Raw genomic sequence first — 14,917 nt, forward strand, 5'->3', positions numbered from 1 at the left:
TCCTCATGCCAGGTGCTTATCAGTCTTGACTTAACCAAGAGTGTCCTCTCTACATAGAGACCCCAGGACCAATGTTTTGAGTTTTTGTTCAACTAATATAAAACTCTGTCTACTCTTAGTACCGTCTTATAGTAATACCATTCTTACCACTAAACATTTTAGAATCACACAAAGGAATTTGTTATGTTGAATATCAAGAACTTATGGACTCCTGGAGTTTACAGTGGGTCTAGGGATTTATTTACTTACTTATTTATTTATTTTAGTTTTATTCAGGGATAGTAGGCAATAATGTCATGATTTCAACCCAAGGACCGTTTTATGAAAAAAGATTTAAAATACATCTTTTTAAAGGGGTATTAGAGTCCCAGTTATCTAATCTTTGTCCTTAAATCTTTTTTTAGAAAATGAAAAATAAGTGATCAGGAATCAGAAAATCCTAACAAGCATGAGTGATTCTGAAAAGTCTATCTGCATGTGCAATTATAAAAGGACCTTTCTTTTTGACACAATGTAAACTTTGTTATAAGTGATGAGCTGTTGATGATGCCAGCATCTGACTACATGGCTTATCTTAATAATCACTTGTGTGAGATTGAATTCCAGACTCTTCTAAGGAAAAGAACAAATGAAAATGATATCATCAAACCATATCCCTTCAGAATAAAGATAGATTTTTCATAAATTTTTTCACTTAATGATATTTCTCCTCTTTCTCTTGAATTTTTTTCCCCCTTTTTTAGTAGTTAAATGTTATGTTGTGACTGCTGTCTCTCCTTCAGGAACTGAATTGCCTTTTTTTTAAACCAGAGCTTTGATGGCTTTTTTTGAGAAATCATTTACCAATTATCTCTCTTTGCAATAGCTAGGCTACCTGTTCTTTTGGCAATTTGTGGTTTTCTTCAGAGATGCTAAAATGTGGATATAATTCATAAAAGCAAAAAGAAAATCTACATTCTCCCTTTAATTCTCACTCCCCTCAGTGTTCACATGTCATCTCTGAGCCTCCTCAGCTGGTTTCTCTACTTGTACAGTTCAGCATACCTATCACCAGGATAATCCTATGAAAACACCCTTCTCAATTTTTTTTGAAAGAGAGTTTCTTTTTATTATTTGGAGGTAAAACATGCTTGCTTATTTCAGAAGAAATCAATAAAAACCAGAAACCTAAAAGAACTTTTAAGTCATCCACAGGCTGATTCCTAGGGCTATTTCTAGTTTACATTTCTAGCCTTCTCTCTTTCTACATATTTCATATATAAGGTACATAGGCCACTTTTTAAAAATTGGAATCATAGAATATGCAGTTTTTCAATATTTTTGTTTAGTATTTTGTCATGAGCCTTTCCCTGTAGAGCTACATAATCCTCGAAGTGATTTTTCATGGGTGTATGACATTCCATCTTAATCAATATGCTTTAACTATCCCTCTCTTTGGGGGCATTTATAATTTTATGCAATTTTAGGGGGATGTTTAATTTTTCTTCCTTTAGAAAAAATTTTGGAGAACAGATCCTATACTTGTATATTTGTAAGATGTTTGCCATGTTTACCTATTTTAACTTTGTAGCAAGCTAAGGTGTCATAGGAAGGCAGCAGAGTGGAGCACAAGCAGCCAAAGGAGGCCCAAGCCTCTGAAGCTAGAGAAGGAGATTTCCTGAGAAAACACCATTTTCATAATTCCACCCCAAACCCCCTCTCAAAGTTCTTCACCTACTGGTCTTGCCCCAAATTCTAATTTTATTGCTGAGGCATTCAGACTCCCTGACCTATCTTTCCAAGTTTTACATCCTGTCCTCCAAACATAACTTAATGTTTTCTTGCTTCCATGCATTCATTCCTGCTATTTCCTCAACCTACATCATCCTTCTCATGAAGCTACTCATTTGGTTCCTTTTCACATGTCAAAACTAAGCTTGATTTTTTAATCTTCTGCTGAGTCTTTCTTCCTCCTCTCATGTTGCTGTATTCGCTTCATGACAATGGATATATTAACAGTCACAGGCTGTTTGTCACCTACAAACTATTATTATCCTGTATCCTGTCGTGAATGGATGGCCTGTCCCTTCAGCTAAATTTCACTTTCTAGGAGTTCGATACATTTTGTAATTCATTTGATTTCCCCATGCCATTAAGCAAAATATATTATAAAAATAATAGGTTATTCAACTAAAGCCTACTGATTATTTGAAATTATTTTCAGCAGTAATGATAATGAAATGCTTACCTGGATCAGATCCAGAAACACTTGGCCCTCAGTGCAACTTTCGATCTAACCATCAACACAGAATTTCCTGAGAGCAACATGTAAAATCAAAATAGCTACAGCATATTTCACATCTATAAGAAGTGTTATTCAAATGCCCAAGTTAATATGTTCAAAAAGAGTTGATGATTATTAGTCTTAACAGCTGCAGTTACAACAAGCAAGGTGATACAGACTGGCCTTTACAGGGGGGAGGAATTTGCAGGAGTGATACCTCTAGTTTAAACCCCACCAATTTCAAATGGAGCTGCCTTGAGTTATTATACACAGGTCCAGTGCTTCTAACATATTTTAGAATTCTTTCAGCACCTACATTTTGCTTGACTGACTTAAAGGAAATAATCTGAATGCCATTAGATCAGCAAGATGAAAGATTCTAATTCCTACTCGTGGAGCCATTATGTGGGAAAGACAGAATGGTTAAAAGTGCCAGATGGGTGCATCTGGTCTGTTATGTCCTGAGTGCCTTTCTGTTGATTCCAGTTAGGCTAATTTAAATGCAGATCTCTCTAGAACTGCAATTTATTTGAATTTTTCTCTATAATGTTTGTTATTTAATGTTTTGCTTTTATTTTTAAGCATGGAGTGTAGGGTATTTATCAAATGTTTGTATCCACCTGCCATGATTTTAGTTTCATTCCATTTCATGCAATTTTCTAACTCCTGTCAATGTCATATTTGGGCTTTCTTTTTTACTATTATTGTATGACATTATCTCTACATGTTTTGTCCCTAGACATTATAGGAATGCCTGAATAACAGAATATTTATGTTTCCTGTTAGCAAGCTTGGATTTGATATAGACACCCACTTGTTTATAACTTTATAGCTACCTTTGCTCTTTTTTCTCCTTAACTGGCCTTTTATTTTTCTTTATGCAATTAATTCATCTTCAAGTGAAATATTATGTATTTATATCTTCCTCCCACCAAAATAAAAAAGGGTTAGCTATGTTTTAAGAGACTATAAGTTTATAAAGTGTTTTCTTTGTTAAAGATTTTAAATATCAGAGAAATTTAGTAGAGCTCAATTGACATAACAAATTCAAAATACAAATATGGTTTTTTAAGATCTCTCATGCAGTAGCAGAATATATTGGGGTCTACAAAAGCTTGGGGTGATAATAGTTTTCTTAAAATCTTAATACTGGACTTTAATGGCTTTGAGAATTAGCAGATTTTTAAAACCTCAAATGACAACTATTTCATTCACTTCAGTAAGCATCTATCCTCATAGTAGCTTCTTGAGTTAAGCTTGCTAATATAAAAATATAGGGTAAATGTAATCTTCTTTAAGTACCTTTACAGGAGACACTTCCTCCTCTTTGTCAAAGAGGAAACACTATATCAATGATTGGCACAGCATTATCATGTAACTCTCAAATTTTATAACTAAGTCAGTTATAGTTAGTAATGTTCTTCCTTTAAGGCTAAGGATGAATCCTAGACGTGGACTAAGAAAATGAGAGTCAAAAGGATGTGTTTAATCAGTTAATTGCAAATTTCACATTATTTTTAAGGTATCTGAATCTGGCATGAAGAGAACATCCACTGCTTGCTTTGTGTCTTGTTTATAAAGGAATTTTAGATTTTCACTTAATCATTACTGTCATTGATCAATAAGACTCTAGCTGGAGACATTTAACCAATTGGAACATACCTGATTTCCAATGTAAAAAGGAGAAATGTATTTTATGCAAACAGATTCCAAATCCCCCTTTCATCTTTCTAAACATTGGGTGTTTATATTTTTCTTTGTGACATTTTCTGAAGTTTTCATCCATTAATCAAACATCCAAATGAGACAGATTTTATACATTTGTATGTTTGTTGATGAATATTCCAGTTTTCTTATTTACATATTAAGAATTTGCCTACTTTTAGAAAAATCTCAGTTTAGAAAAAAAGTTGTTATTTAGTAAAAATTTGGTATTTGGTTAAGTCCATTAATAAAACACACCCAAATATGCTTTATTTAAAATATCTGTAAACATGTGAGGCTTTTTTTCTTTCTTATTTGCTGGTTTTGCCAACAAAAAATTTTTGGCTTTCATAAATAGAAAAACTTAGTCATTTTATCTTGTTACCCTGCACCTACCAGAAATTGACAATATTTTTCTGATAATACTTAAATAGTCATCTCATCTCCACTTTTCTTCAAAACAAGATCATCATGGAAAATAGAAAAATGAAAGCTTGGTCCTAAAGCACAATCTGTGAAATAGAATAAACAGTGTCATTTTTAACAGTAGTGATTCAAAGAGAGCAACCCAGGCATTCAGGAGTTAATTGTATGAATTTCTACACATAGATATATTCTGGGTTCTCTGTACTGGTGATTAGAGAAGAAAACTGTGTTGTATGTATCTGTAAGTGAGTTGGTCTCTAATGATACACTTGATAATGAATATCACATGTCAATTAGCACTATAGGAATCAGATGCTATCACTGACTTCATCTGCCAAAGTAGCACCATACTCTCTGTGCAGAGAAGGGCAATCATAAACAAACAGACAAACGAAACATTTAAAAATATTGCTTGATTAAAAAAAATCCTTATCTGGAAAAGTCGCATGTGTAAATTCATTCGTAAGTGACTAAAATGCCTTAACAAAGCACAACAGAAGTTCAAAAAAAATCTTTTACTAGATACTCACAGGAGAGTCTTAGGATTTAAATATCTAACTAAATTGAAATGATCTTGGACTGCTGAAAGTCATGAACTTTTGAACAAGAATCTTCAGCACCGAAATATTTTCGTTTACGAGCACTACAGTAAATTTTGCCTTGCTATAACAAAGCCAACACACACACAGAGAAAATAAAAACAAAAGTAAAAAACTTCCACCAGTTAATTCTAAGCCAGACTTATATCTATGCTAAAAAATCATGTGATACAAAATTTCAGTTAAAGAATTATTACTGTATTCTTTCTTTTCATCCGTTCTGTTTAACAGAGTATTCCTGGCGTTCCCATTGTGGCTCAGTGGGTAACGAATCTGACTAGGAACCATGAGGCTGCAGGTTCGATCCCTGGCCTTGCTCAGTGTGTTAAGGATCCAGCGTTGCCATGAGCTGTGGTTTAGGTTGCAGACGTGGCTTGGATCCTGCGTTGCTGTGGCTGTGGCCTAGGCCGGTGGCTACAGCTCCAATTAGACCCCTAGCCTGAGAATCTCCATATGCCGTGGGAGTGGCCCAAGAAATGGCAAAAAGACAAAAATAAATAAATAGAGTATTCCCAATGGTCAGCTTCTTTGGAATTCATCTTAAATACTGTTGATGGATGTGTAAGCAACACTAATTGATTTGTTAAATATTCATTTGCATATGCCAGTCTATCCAAGCAAATTTTAATCACGAACTTATAAACCGAAAAGACAGTCGTCATCTCTAGTTAGGCCAGAGTGCATTCACCTGAGATGTAAATGACATATGTGACATAAAGATGATTTTCTAAATTTTTACTACTATTATTTTAATGAGCTTCCTGAGAACAATAAATGTAATTTGATAAGTGATTTAATTAAGGAGGTAAAAGACCTTCTTACAGTCTAGATAGTATCTTATGAAATTACTGAATGAAAAAATTAATTGCCTGGCAGCTTTTCACACCAACCGTGCTGGCAATTTAGTGGCAAACCTAATAAATAGTCTCTCATATAGACAAATATGCTTCAGATAATGATAGAGTCTTTGAGTAGGGGATTCTAGATAGTCATTCAAAAGAGGAACAATAGAATAAGCAGAGCCAAGTTGAAGAATCAACAGAGGCAGTGATTCACAGAATTGTGAAGCTATTTACAAGCTGACACTACTCACTGCCACATGTAACTGATGGCAGATCTAAAACCTACTGCTCCATTTTCACGGGGCAAAATACAGACCCTAGTACAAGACTAAATAGAAATTGAGGCAACTTTTCCCCTTACACATAGAAGCCCAATGATTCATAAACATTTCAAGATTCTTTCTTAGAATTTACTTTTTTTCTTTTTTTTTTTTTTTTTTTGCCATGCCCATAGCACCCAGAAGTTTCTAGGCCTGGGATCGAACTTGTGGTAGAGCAATGACACTGTGGGATCCTTAACCTGCTAGGCCACCAGGGAACTCCAGAATTTACTTTTAAAAACAGCAATACTTGTCTTGACTTTGTCTTTCATAACATTATTCCTTAAAATCATGTTTATATCTGCTTGTTTTAAGTTTTGTTTTAGAAGTCTATGGTTATTTATATTCAAATTAAGTTGAAATAGTAACCAATTATGAAGCAAATCTTCATTCTGAGAAGAGATATTCAAGAGTCCTTGATGACATTTATCATCTATATGGCTTTTATAACTTCTTAAACATATTTTTTAAAAACTATAAATCAAAACAATTTTCTGTCTCAACATTTCTAACAACGTTGTATAATTGTTAATTTTTAAACTGATTTTGGGTATAGTCTTTCAGCTTTATTTTGACACTCATTAAGAACATGACAGTAAAATTGTATAAGTTGAGAATACTTGTCATACTTATTCATAATGTTCATTATAATTTACATAAATATTTTTCTTCTAATGATTAAGCTTCATGTCATTTCAATGTTGTTTTATTTGCCCCCGAAATGATGACAAATTAAATAATTTCGGATATATAGCAAAATAATATACTCCCCAACTTGAGTTAGAGAGATGTACATTGTCATTTGCACAATATTCTAGGGTCAACAAAAATGTATTGTTAGGACAAGGTAGTTGAATTAAATGTCTCTGAATTCAATTTTATGCTTCTACAACTGAAAGAAATTAGAATCAAGATAATATTTTCTTATTAATTATACATTGTCTTATCTCCAAGGATTTATTTAACTGAAATGTTCTGCATGTTTACTGTACAAACTATTCTTTTCTTTCCATGTATAAAAATTGAGCTGAAAGTAACCTAAGAGATCATCTACTCTAGTTTCCTTCTGCAAATTGAAGAGAAGGAGCTACAGTGAGGCAAAATGGCTCAGAAAACTACACAGTTATTCAGGCATAATGAAAACTAGAATCAGCCTGCCTTTCTGTGGTTATAACAGTACATGTGCTTGATCAAGCATACCAGATCAAAAAATGTAGAGACTGTGTTGATTTCCATTAAAAGGTGTCTTTACGCCCAAGTTTATACTAGTTTGGCTAAACCCAGTGAAGAATAAATTCACTGCATCTGGTAGTAAACTCTTCCCTTTTTCTCATAATATAGGTAAAATATAGATATTTTGTGGATGCATAGTTCCTAATCTTGGTTATGGGACTAGATATCTTTCTATGATAATAAATTACTTCCCTTAATGTTTAAATAACTAAGATCCCACCCAGTGAGAGTTAATTTATTTGAGGTCATTTAATTATACTTTTGCTAGCATTTAATTTTCAAAAAACCCTTATACTTCTTGCATCTCCAAAGAGCTCCCAGTACCATTAGATTCTTAAATGGTTTTGTCTTATGTATTGCCATATTGTTTCAATGGCCCTTAGCGGCCAGGCATTTAATTGAAGCCCCTTGAGGGGATAGTTTTTATTATTTGTTATTGGACATCTGCCAAAGCTCGTTTTACCAAGTCTTTGCCATCTACTCAGGCTACCTCTGTGTATATTTTTTAATACTGTCCATATGCCTTAAGTTTTAAATACTCCCCAAGAGCAGTCATTTCCTACCATCTCCAAAGTCTAAACATATTCAGTTTCAGTATATTGAAAGTTAGTGTGTAATTTCTTCTTGTAATTGGTTCACAATTTTTTAAATTGGTGATTTTTTTACTATATTTTCCTTAAAAGAACAAGATCCCTCCATCTTGTGGATGAAATCACTGATTTAATTAGCCTACAGAACACATCAATACTGATAATAGCTCTTGTCCATTGAATGGCAGTTTCCAACCTTCTCTACACATGGCATACCTTATTTTAGCTAAATATCATTACGAATTGAGGGAAAATTTTCATTATTCTTGAGAAAACAAGACTCAGGCTGCTAAGTAACTTAACAGCAAGTTTATTTCACTTGTAAGAAAGAATCTATCCAGACCTCTCTGAGTTCAGATTTTAACCACTTCATAGGAGAACTTTCCTGTGCTCTTCTCTGACTTCCCTTTTGGTATGTTGGTTTCTATGGAATATAAAATCCTAGGACATGTAGAGTTTTTAAGAAAGCTGTAATTTACAGTTTCTGTGTTTTCTTACAACTCTGTGTATTGTGCATTTGTAGTGTCCTCCGGATTTAATATTTGTGATTTTACTTTAAAATCTTATTTTAGCAGAAGCATTTGGGTGATGATTAGTATGTTAGGTTTGTCTCCCAACAGTCCCAGCGTCCCAACATGAAATCATTTCTGTTTTTGTGTTTCTGCTTTTTGCTTTTTCGGGCCACACCTGTGACAGTTCCCAGGCTAGGGGTCAAATCAGAGCTACAGCTGCCAGCCCATGCCATACCCACAGCAAGACAGGATCCGAGTCTTTTCTGTGACTTACATCACAGCTCACAGCAATGCCTGATCCTTACCCACTGAGGGAGGCCAGGGATCAAACCCACATCCTCATGGATACTAGTCAGATTCATTACCACTGAGCCACAGCAGGAACTCCCTGATTTTTTTTAATCAAATGTATTTTCTATTAAGGTATGGTTGATTTACAGTAGTCAATTTCTGCTGTACAGCATAGTAGCCCAGTAACACATTGTTTTTCTCATATTATCTTCCATCATGTTCTATCTGAAGAGACTGTGCTATACAGTTTCCTGCACTGTACAGTAGGACCTTATTGCTTATTCATTCTAAATGTAATAGTTTGCATCTACTAACCCCAAGCTCCCCATCTATCCCACTTCATCCCTTCTCTCCTTGACAACCAGTCTGTTCTCTATGTTTGTTTCTGTTTTGTAGGTAGGTTCATTTGTGCCCTTTTTAGATTCTATATATAAGTTATATCATATGGTATTTGTCTTTCTCTTTCTGACTTACCTCACCTAGTATGAGACTATCTAGTTGTATCTGTGTTGCTGCAAATGGCATTATTTTGTTCTTTTTATGGCTGAGTAGTTTTTGCTTTCTTTTATTTTGTTTTTTGTCTATTCTTGTGGCATGTGGAATTTCTTGGACCAGGGATCAAACCCATGCCATAGCAGTGACCCAGGCCACTGCAGTGACAATGCCAGATACTTAACCTGTACCATAAGGGAACTCCTGATTTGTTTTTTAAAGTCATGTGATATATATGGTGTCCTGATAGTGATATGATTATGATGATGCAAAATCCAAATATTATCATTTTAATTTTTTTCTAGAGAGGTAATCTTTTTTTTCTAACAGATCCTACTTTGTTTTGTTCCTGAGACAATAGCTATTAGAAACTATAAAATCATATTTTTTCTTCATTATACAATTTATCTGGATTTTTTAAAGAAAAAAATGTCTCCTTGTACTTAATTTCCTTCTTTTGTAGTAAAAAAAAAAAAAATCCTGAGGCAAGAAATAGTAAAAAGAATATTTTAACAAAAGAAACTTAAACAATAATTTTAAGCTCAGTGTTACATAACAAGTTTTTGTCTTCTTTTCTGGAATAATTACATCACCTGTAATATTCCAAGCGTGTACATTGAAAGTGAAAGTTTTTACAGATTTTTTTTTTAATTGATTGCTGGTTTGACTGAGCTGACCTTTGCTTAAAATCAGAATTGATTGACCAATTGAGTCAACATGGTTAAATTGGTAGTGCATATACACAGAGACTATGTTTATTGAATTTGGGATATTCTGAGTAACATAATTTCCCTCTGCTTCTCTTCTGCTCCAGGAAACACTCTGCTTTATGATTGCATTTAATAATGTGTCAGAAAGCAAATAGAAATAGAATCGTACACAAGGGAGGGTAACAGTGGATTCAGCAACAGTTTAACATCCAAAGACACAATCCTTACAGATTGCTTCAGATTCATATAGTTTGTATATTATACTTATTTCTTAAATTAAATGTAATGTCTGAAATTTGGCTTCCATAAAGTTATTAGAAAACCAAAAGTCATTGATAGTATGATAACTATCTATTTTAACTTATAATTGTAAAACATTTAAAAAATTTGGAGTTCATCCCAGAACAATAGGATAAATATGAATGCTCTAAGAATATCATGTTCTATCTCTGTGCTCCAAGTTAAAATTTTATTGTTGTAAAAGGGTAGCATTGGGTGCAAAAGAAATTAAATAATACATGAAAGAACCAATATAGAGTCTAAGATCTTAATGGAGGATGTGTCTAAAAATAATAGTTTTCTTGTTCTTTTAAAATATCTCATTTCCTTTATTTTGTCCTAGTTTTTATCATTTGAACACCAGAAAAAGGTCTGAAACTCAGAAATTAATAATCAGAGGGATATGAGAGCCAAGCTTTTGAGTCTAAAGGTAGCCTGCTTCTCAGTGCCAACATTACAACTGATTTTATAAATTTAGTTCTTGTGTTATGAACTGTAGTGCCAACGAAAATCAATAAAAACAATTTCCTTCTACATTCATGATCCTCTCCTCATACTCTTTCTTCATATTCTTTCCAGGGCCATTTTGTCAAAATGCCACAGGGCCATACAAAATGTAATTTTGTGTTTCTATGTGTATGTCCCATGAAACTTGATTTTTCATGTGTGCTTTTGATTGGTAGGAAGTGCAACAGGGCCTTTAAGCAAAATAAAAATTTCATGTTTTAATAGTTTTAAAGATATTGAAGGAAACACCGAGTTTTCTTGTTATTTTTTGCATAATGTTTGAGGTACAGATACTCTGTATATGGTATATAGTCTATTCGTTTAGAGTATGCATATGTGTATAATTATATGTATGTATGATATAGTATATTTACTGAGTTAATCCTTATTGGATGTCTGAAAATACATTGAGAGAATAAAGACTAAAATGCAGTTTTAAAAAGAAAGACCTGGAGTTCCCGCCGTGGCGCAGTGGTTAACGAATCCGACTAGGAACCATGAGGTGCGGGTTCGGTCCCTGCCCCTGCTCAGTGGGTTAAAGATCCGGCGTTGCCGTGAGCTGTGGTGTAGGTTGCAGACGCGGCTCGGATCCCGCGTTGCTGTGGCTCTGGCGTAGGCCGGTGGCTACAGCTCCGATTCAACCCCTAGCCTGGGAATCTCCATATGCCGGGGGAGCGGCCCAAGAAATAGCAACAACAACAAAAGACAAAAAAAAAAAAGACCTTGTTAAGCCCACAAATCTTTAACATAGCTGAAAAGTAAGATACCTTTCGACAGATAGGTTATTCATTCATTAATTCTCTCTCTCATTCATGTATTCATTTATGCAAAGCATTTGTCAAAGCTGCGGGGAGTTCCCGACATGGCACAGTGGTTAACAAATCCCACTAGGAACCATGAGGTTGCGGTTTCGATCCCTGGCCTTGCTCAGTGTGTTGGGGACCCGGCATTGCTGTGAGCTGTGGTGTGGGTTGAAGACGCAGCTCAGATCCCACATTGCTGTGGCTCTGGTGTAGGGTGGCAGCTACAGCTCCGATTAGACCCCTAGCCTGGGAACCTCCATATGCCGTGGGAGCGGCCCTAGAAAAGGCAAAAAGACAAAAAATAAAAAATAAAAAATTAAAGCTGTGGCCCATGTGGTTTGCTGTAATGGAAGGGAAAGTATATGCATGTCTTTCCCTTCAAAAATCTTATTCACGTATTCAGGAGATAATATATAAGTTGAATATAAGCAAGTACACAACACCTCATTTCTAATACCAACTAATTATTCCATTAGATTTATGTGGTTCACCTACATTTAATTCTTAAGGATTGATTCCTCAAAATAATTCAAAAAGATTTTGCAAGTTTGAATATACTACTATGCATGCAGTGTTTAATTTTGGGCCTGACTTATCATCAGATTCAACAAATGATAGTATTTATTATCATTATTATTATTTTTCCAAAACTATCCAAGTGAGATATGTATTATTTTTTTTCCATTTCACAGTTCTGTTTCACAGAGCAAACCGATTTCAGGTTAAGTAACTTTGAAAAGAGACTGCACAAATTAAATGACAGTGCTTACATTCAAAGCAATGGATAATTGATTTTAAAGAATGATGTTATCTCCTTTATGACAAGAGGATAGATATTCAAAGTAGTGCATTCATTATTTAAATTGTCTGTCCCAGTCTGTAGAGTATAATGTTATCTAATATTTAATGAGCATGTACATGTTAGACATTGAGCTAAGCAATTCTCATGTTATCTCTGCTGTATTTTATAATATCTCAGTGAGTGTAGGCTTTTTATAAATGTCAATAGATATAGATGAAGAAACTGAGATTAAAAGAGATTTATTAATCCTCCCCAAGTTAAATAGCTGGTAATCACTGGAAAAGGGATTTAATCCAGTGCCAACTGAAAAGTATGTGCTATTTCTGAGCTTCAACTCCTGACACAGAGTCTACAAAAATGTGTTAAAAGCAGAAGATAATTTGAATGTTTGGATTTTTTACATGTCTGTTACAATATACTCTATATCAAAAAGCAGGTCAAGGGACCCAACATCATGTTTTGGGCCATATGATAAGTATCAATACTTTTTTAAATTTAATTTTATTGGACTATAGTTGACTTACATTATTATATTAGTTTCAGGTATTCAGTAAAGTGAACGAGTCATACATATAAATATATCCATTTCTAGATGAAAAATTAGAATGTCAGGTGCAGAGAAGTTTAGATTATCAATTGAAGAAAATCAGATAAAATTTTGCCTCTGTCTACTTGGCCATGCTGAGTTAATACAAAAGAATTATACATTTAACATAGAAAATTTAGAAACAACATGCATTAAAAAAGTCACATTTCCTCCTATCGCCACGGGATTACAACTTTTACAATACTAGCATTGAATTCATGTAGCATTCTCATTTTGCTGTATGTGTGTGTGGAGGATGTTCTGGTTGGGAGGAGGGGAGTGTCTTCAAACAACAGAAATTTATTCTTTCACGGTTCTGGAGGCTAAAGTCCAAAATCAAGGTCTTTGCAGGTCCACAGCTCCTTCAAAATTTCTAAGTAGAATCCTTCCTTGCCTCTTCCTACCTTCTGGTGTTGGCATTAATCCTTGTCCTTCCTACATTTACAGCTGCACTGCTGCAGTCTCTCCGTCTCACCCATGGTGCTCATCATGTGCGTCTGTCTTCAGTTGTCTTCCCCTGCTCTTATAAGGATCCCAGCCCTATGGATCAAAGGTCTCTCCACTTCCAATGTGACCACATCTTAATTACATCTGCAAGGACTCATTGTCCAAATCAATTCACATTCTGTAACGGGAGGGGTAGTTAGGACTTCAGCATATCTTTTAGGGATACAGTCAATTCCTTAAGACATACACACAGATACACAGACACACATACATAGTACTTACAAAATTAGAATTTTGTTTACATATTATTTCAGAGCTTTTTTTTTATTGTGAATACCATATATTGTCATTGATGAGGATAATGACATTTTGATGACAGTTCTCAAGCTGACTTTGATGTTGAATGTGGTAAGAATCTTTCATTTAGAATCCCATTTGTTGAATAATATGGTAATGTATTTTATCACCCCCGTGGTGCTTTTGTAAAGAAGTCAGACACCCCTCTGAGAGATGCTGTATAAACCTGGCATGTTATTATTTTCTTCTGGCAATACAGGGGCACTAGATATTTGACTTATTCTCATCCTTTCCCCTGCATATTGGCAATGAATATAAGATCCATGTGGCAGCTTCAGTCTAGTGTACTTGGCAGTGAGTCATCGAAACAACCAGGAGAGCAATTCTTGGTGAGGTGGAATGAGCAGTGCTTTAATAGCAGTGCTTAGTGGGAAGGCTGTCTGAGAGGGAGAAAAGAGATTTTAAATTAAATGGACTTTACAGAAAATTGTCTTCACTTTGTACTTTGGAGTCAGGGTTGCAATTTTCAACTTTCTTTTCCCTCACTTACCTGTTGCTAAGAGATCACCTCAAGGTAAAATTAGTGCTTCTCCAATGACAGAACATGTAACCAGCAGTAGAAGAGGAAATATGCAGTCCACGTGGTGGTTAGAGCTTTAGAAAAATATGTGGCATTAGAGACAAAATCATGTGTACAGTATACATTTAGTAGTTGATTATTAAATGAATTAGCAAGTTCTGAGTCATAGATGGTGAGGTTCTGTCATTGTGACTGTGTGCTTTTTGCCTCATCTTCTTTGTTTTTTCTCTTTTCAGCTTTTTAACTCTTAGGAAAGTTGAAAAGTGTTCTCTCAAGGTAGAGTTGACAGTCATTATTATCCATTAGGTTTCATTGTAATAGTCACAGAAATCTGCGGTGGAAACTTTTGGAATCAGGAGAAAAAAATTACTTTATATCAAGACACTTTACAGTACAATTTGTTGATAATAGAGGTGGAACTGGGAGAGACATGCTATAGGGTAATTAAGTCTTAGACCTAGTTAATCCTGCCCCATTTTTCCTCCAGTGTTCTTGAAAGCTAGTATCACATATGTGGCTGTTCCTTGTATCCTCAGAAACATCATGCTGACCAATGGTCCATGGTGGCCATATCGTTAATTCAACAGATATTCACATCCCATTCAAGTAAGGTTTCACTTGAATTTCTGTGACA

General features: G+C 34.6%; 1 protein-coding gene across 7 annotated transcripts in view; it reads left to right on the top strand.

The window, feature by feature from the left end:
* The window catches only part of PCDH7 (protocadherin 7), a 418,557-nt gene that overhangs the window by 323,523 nt on the left and 80,117 nt on the right, over window positions 1-14,917 (top strand).

Source organism: Sus scrofa, chromosome 8, assembly GCF_054392235.1.
Source record: "Sus scrofa isolate SSC_HxYL_T2T_F1_AM1 chromosome 8, Sscrofa_HxYL_maternal_Yorkshire_Landrace_v2.0, whole genome shotgun sequence".
NCBI lineage: Eukaryota > Metazoa > Chordata > Mammalia > Artiodactyla > Suidae > Sus > Sus scrofa.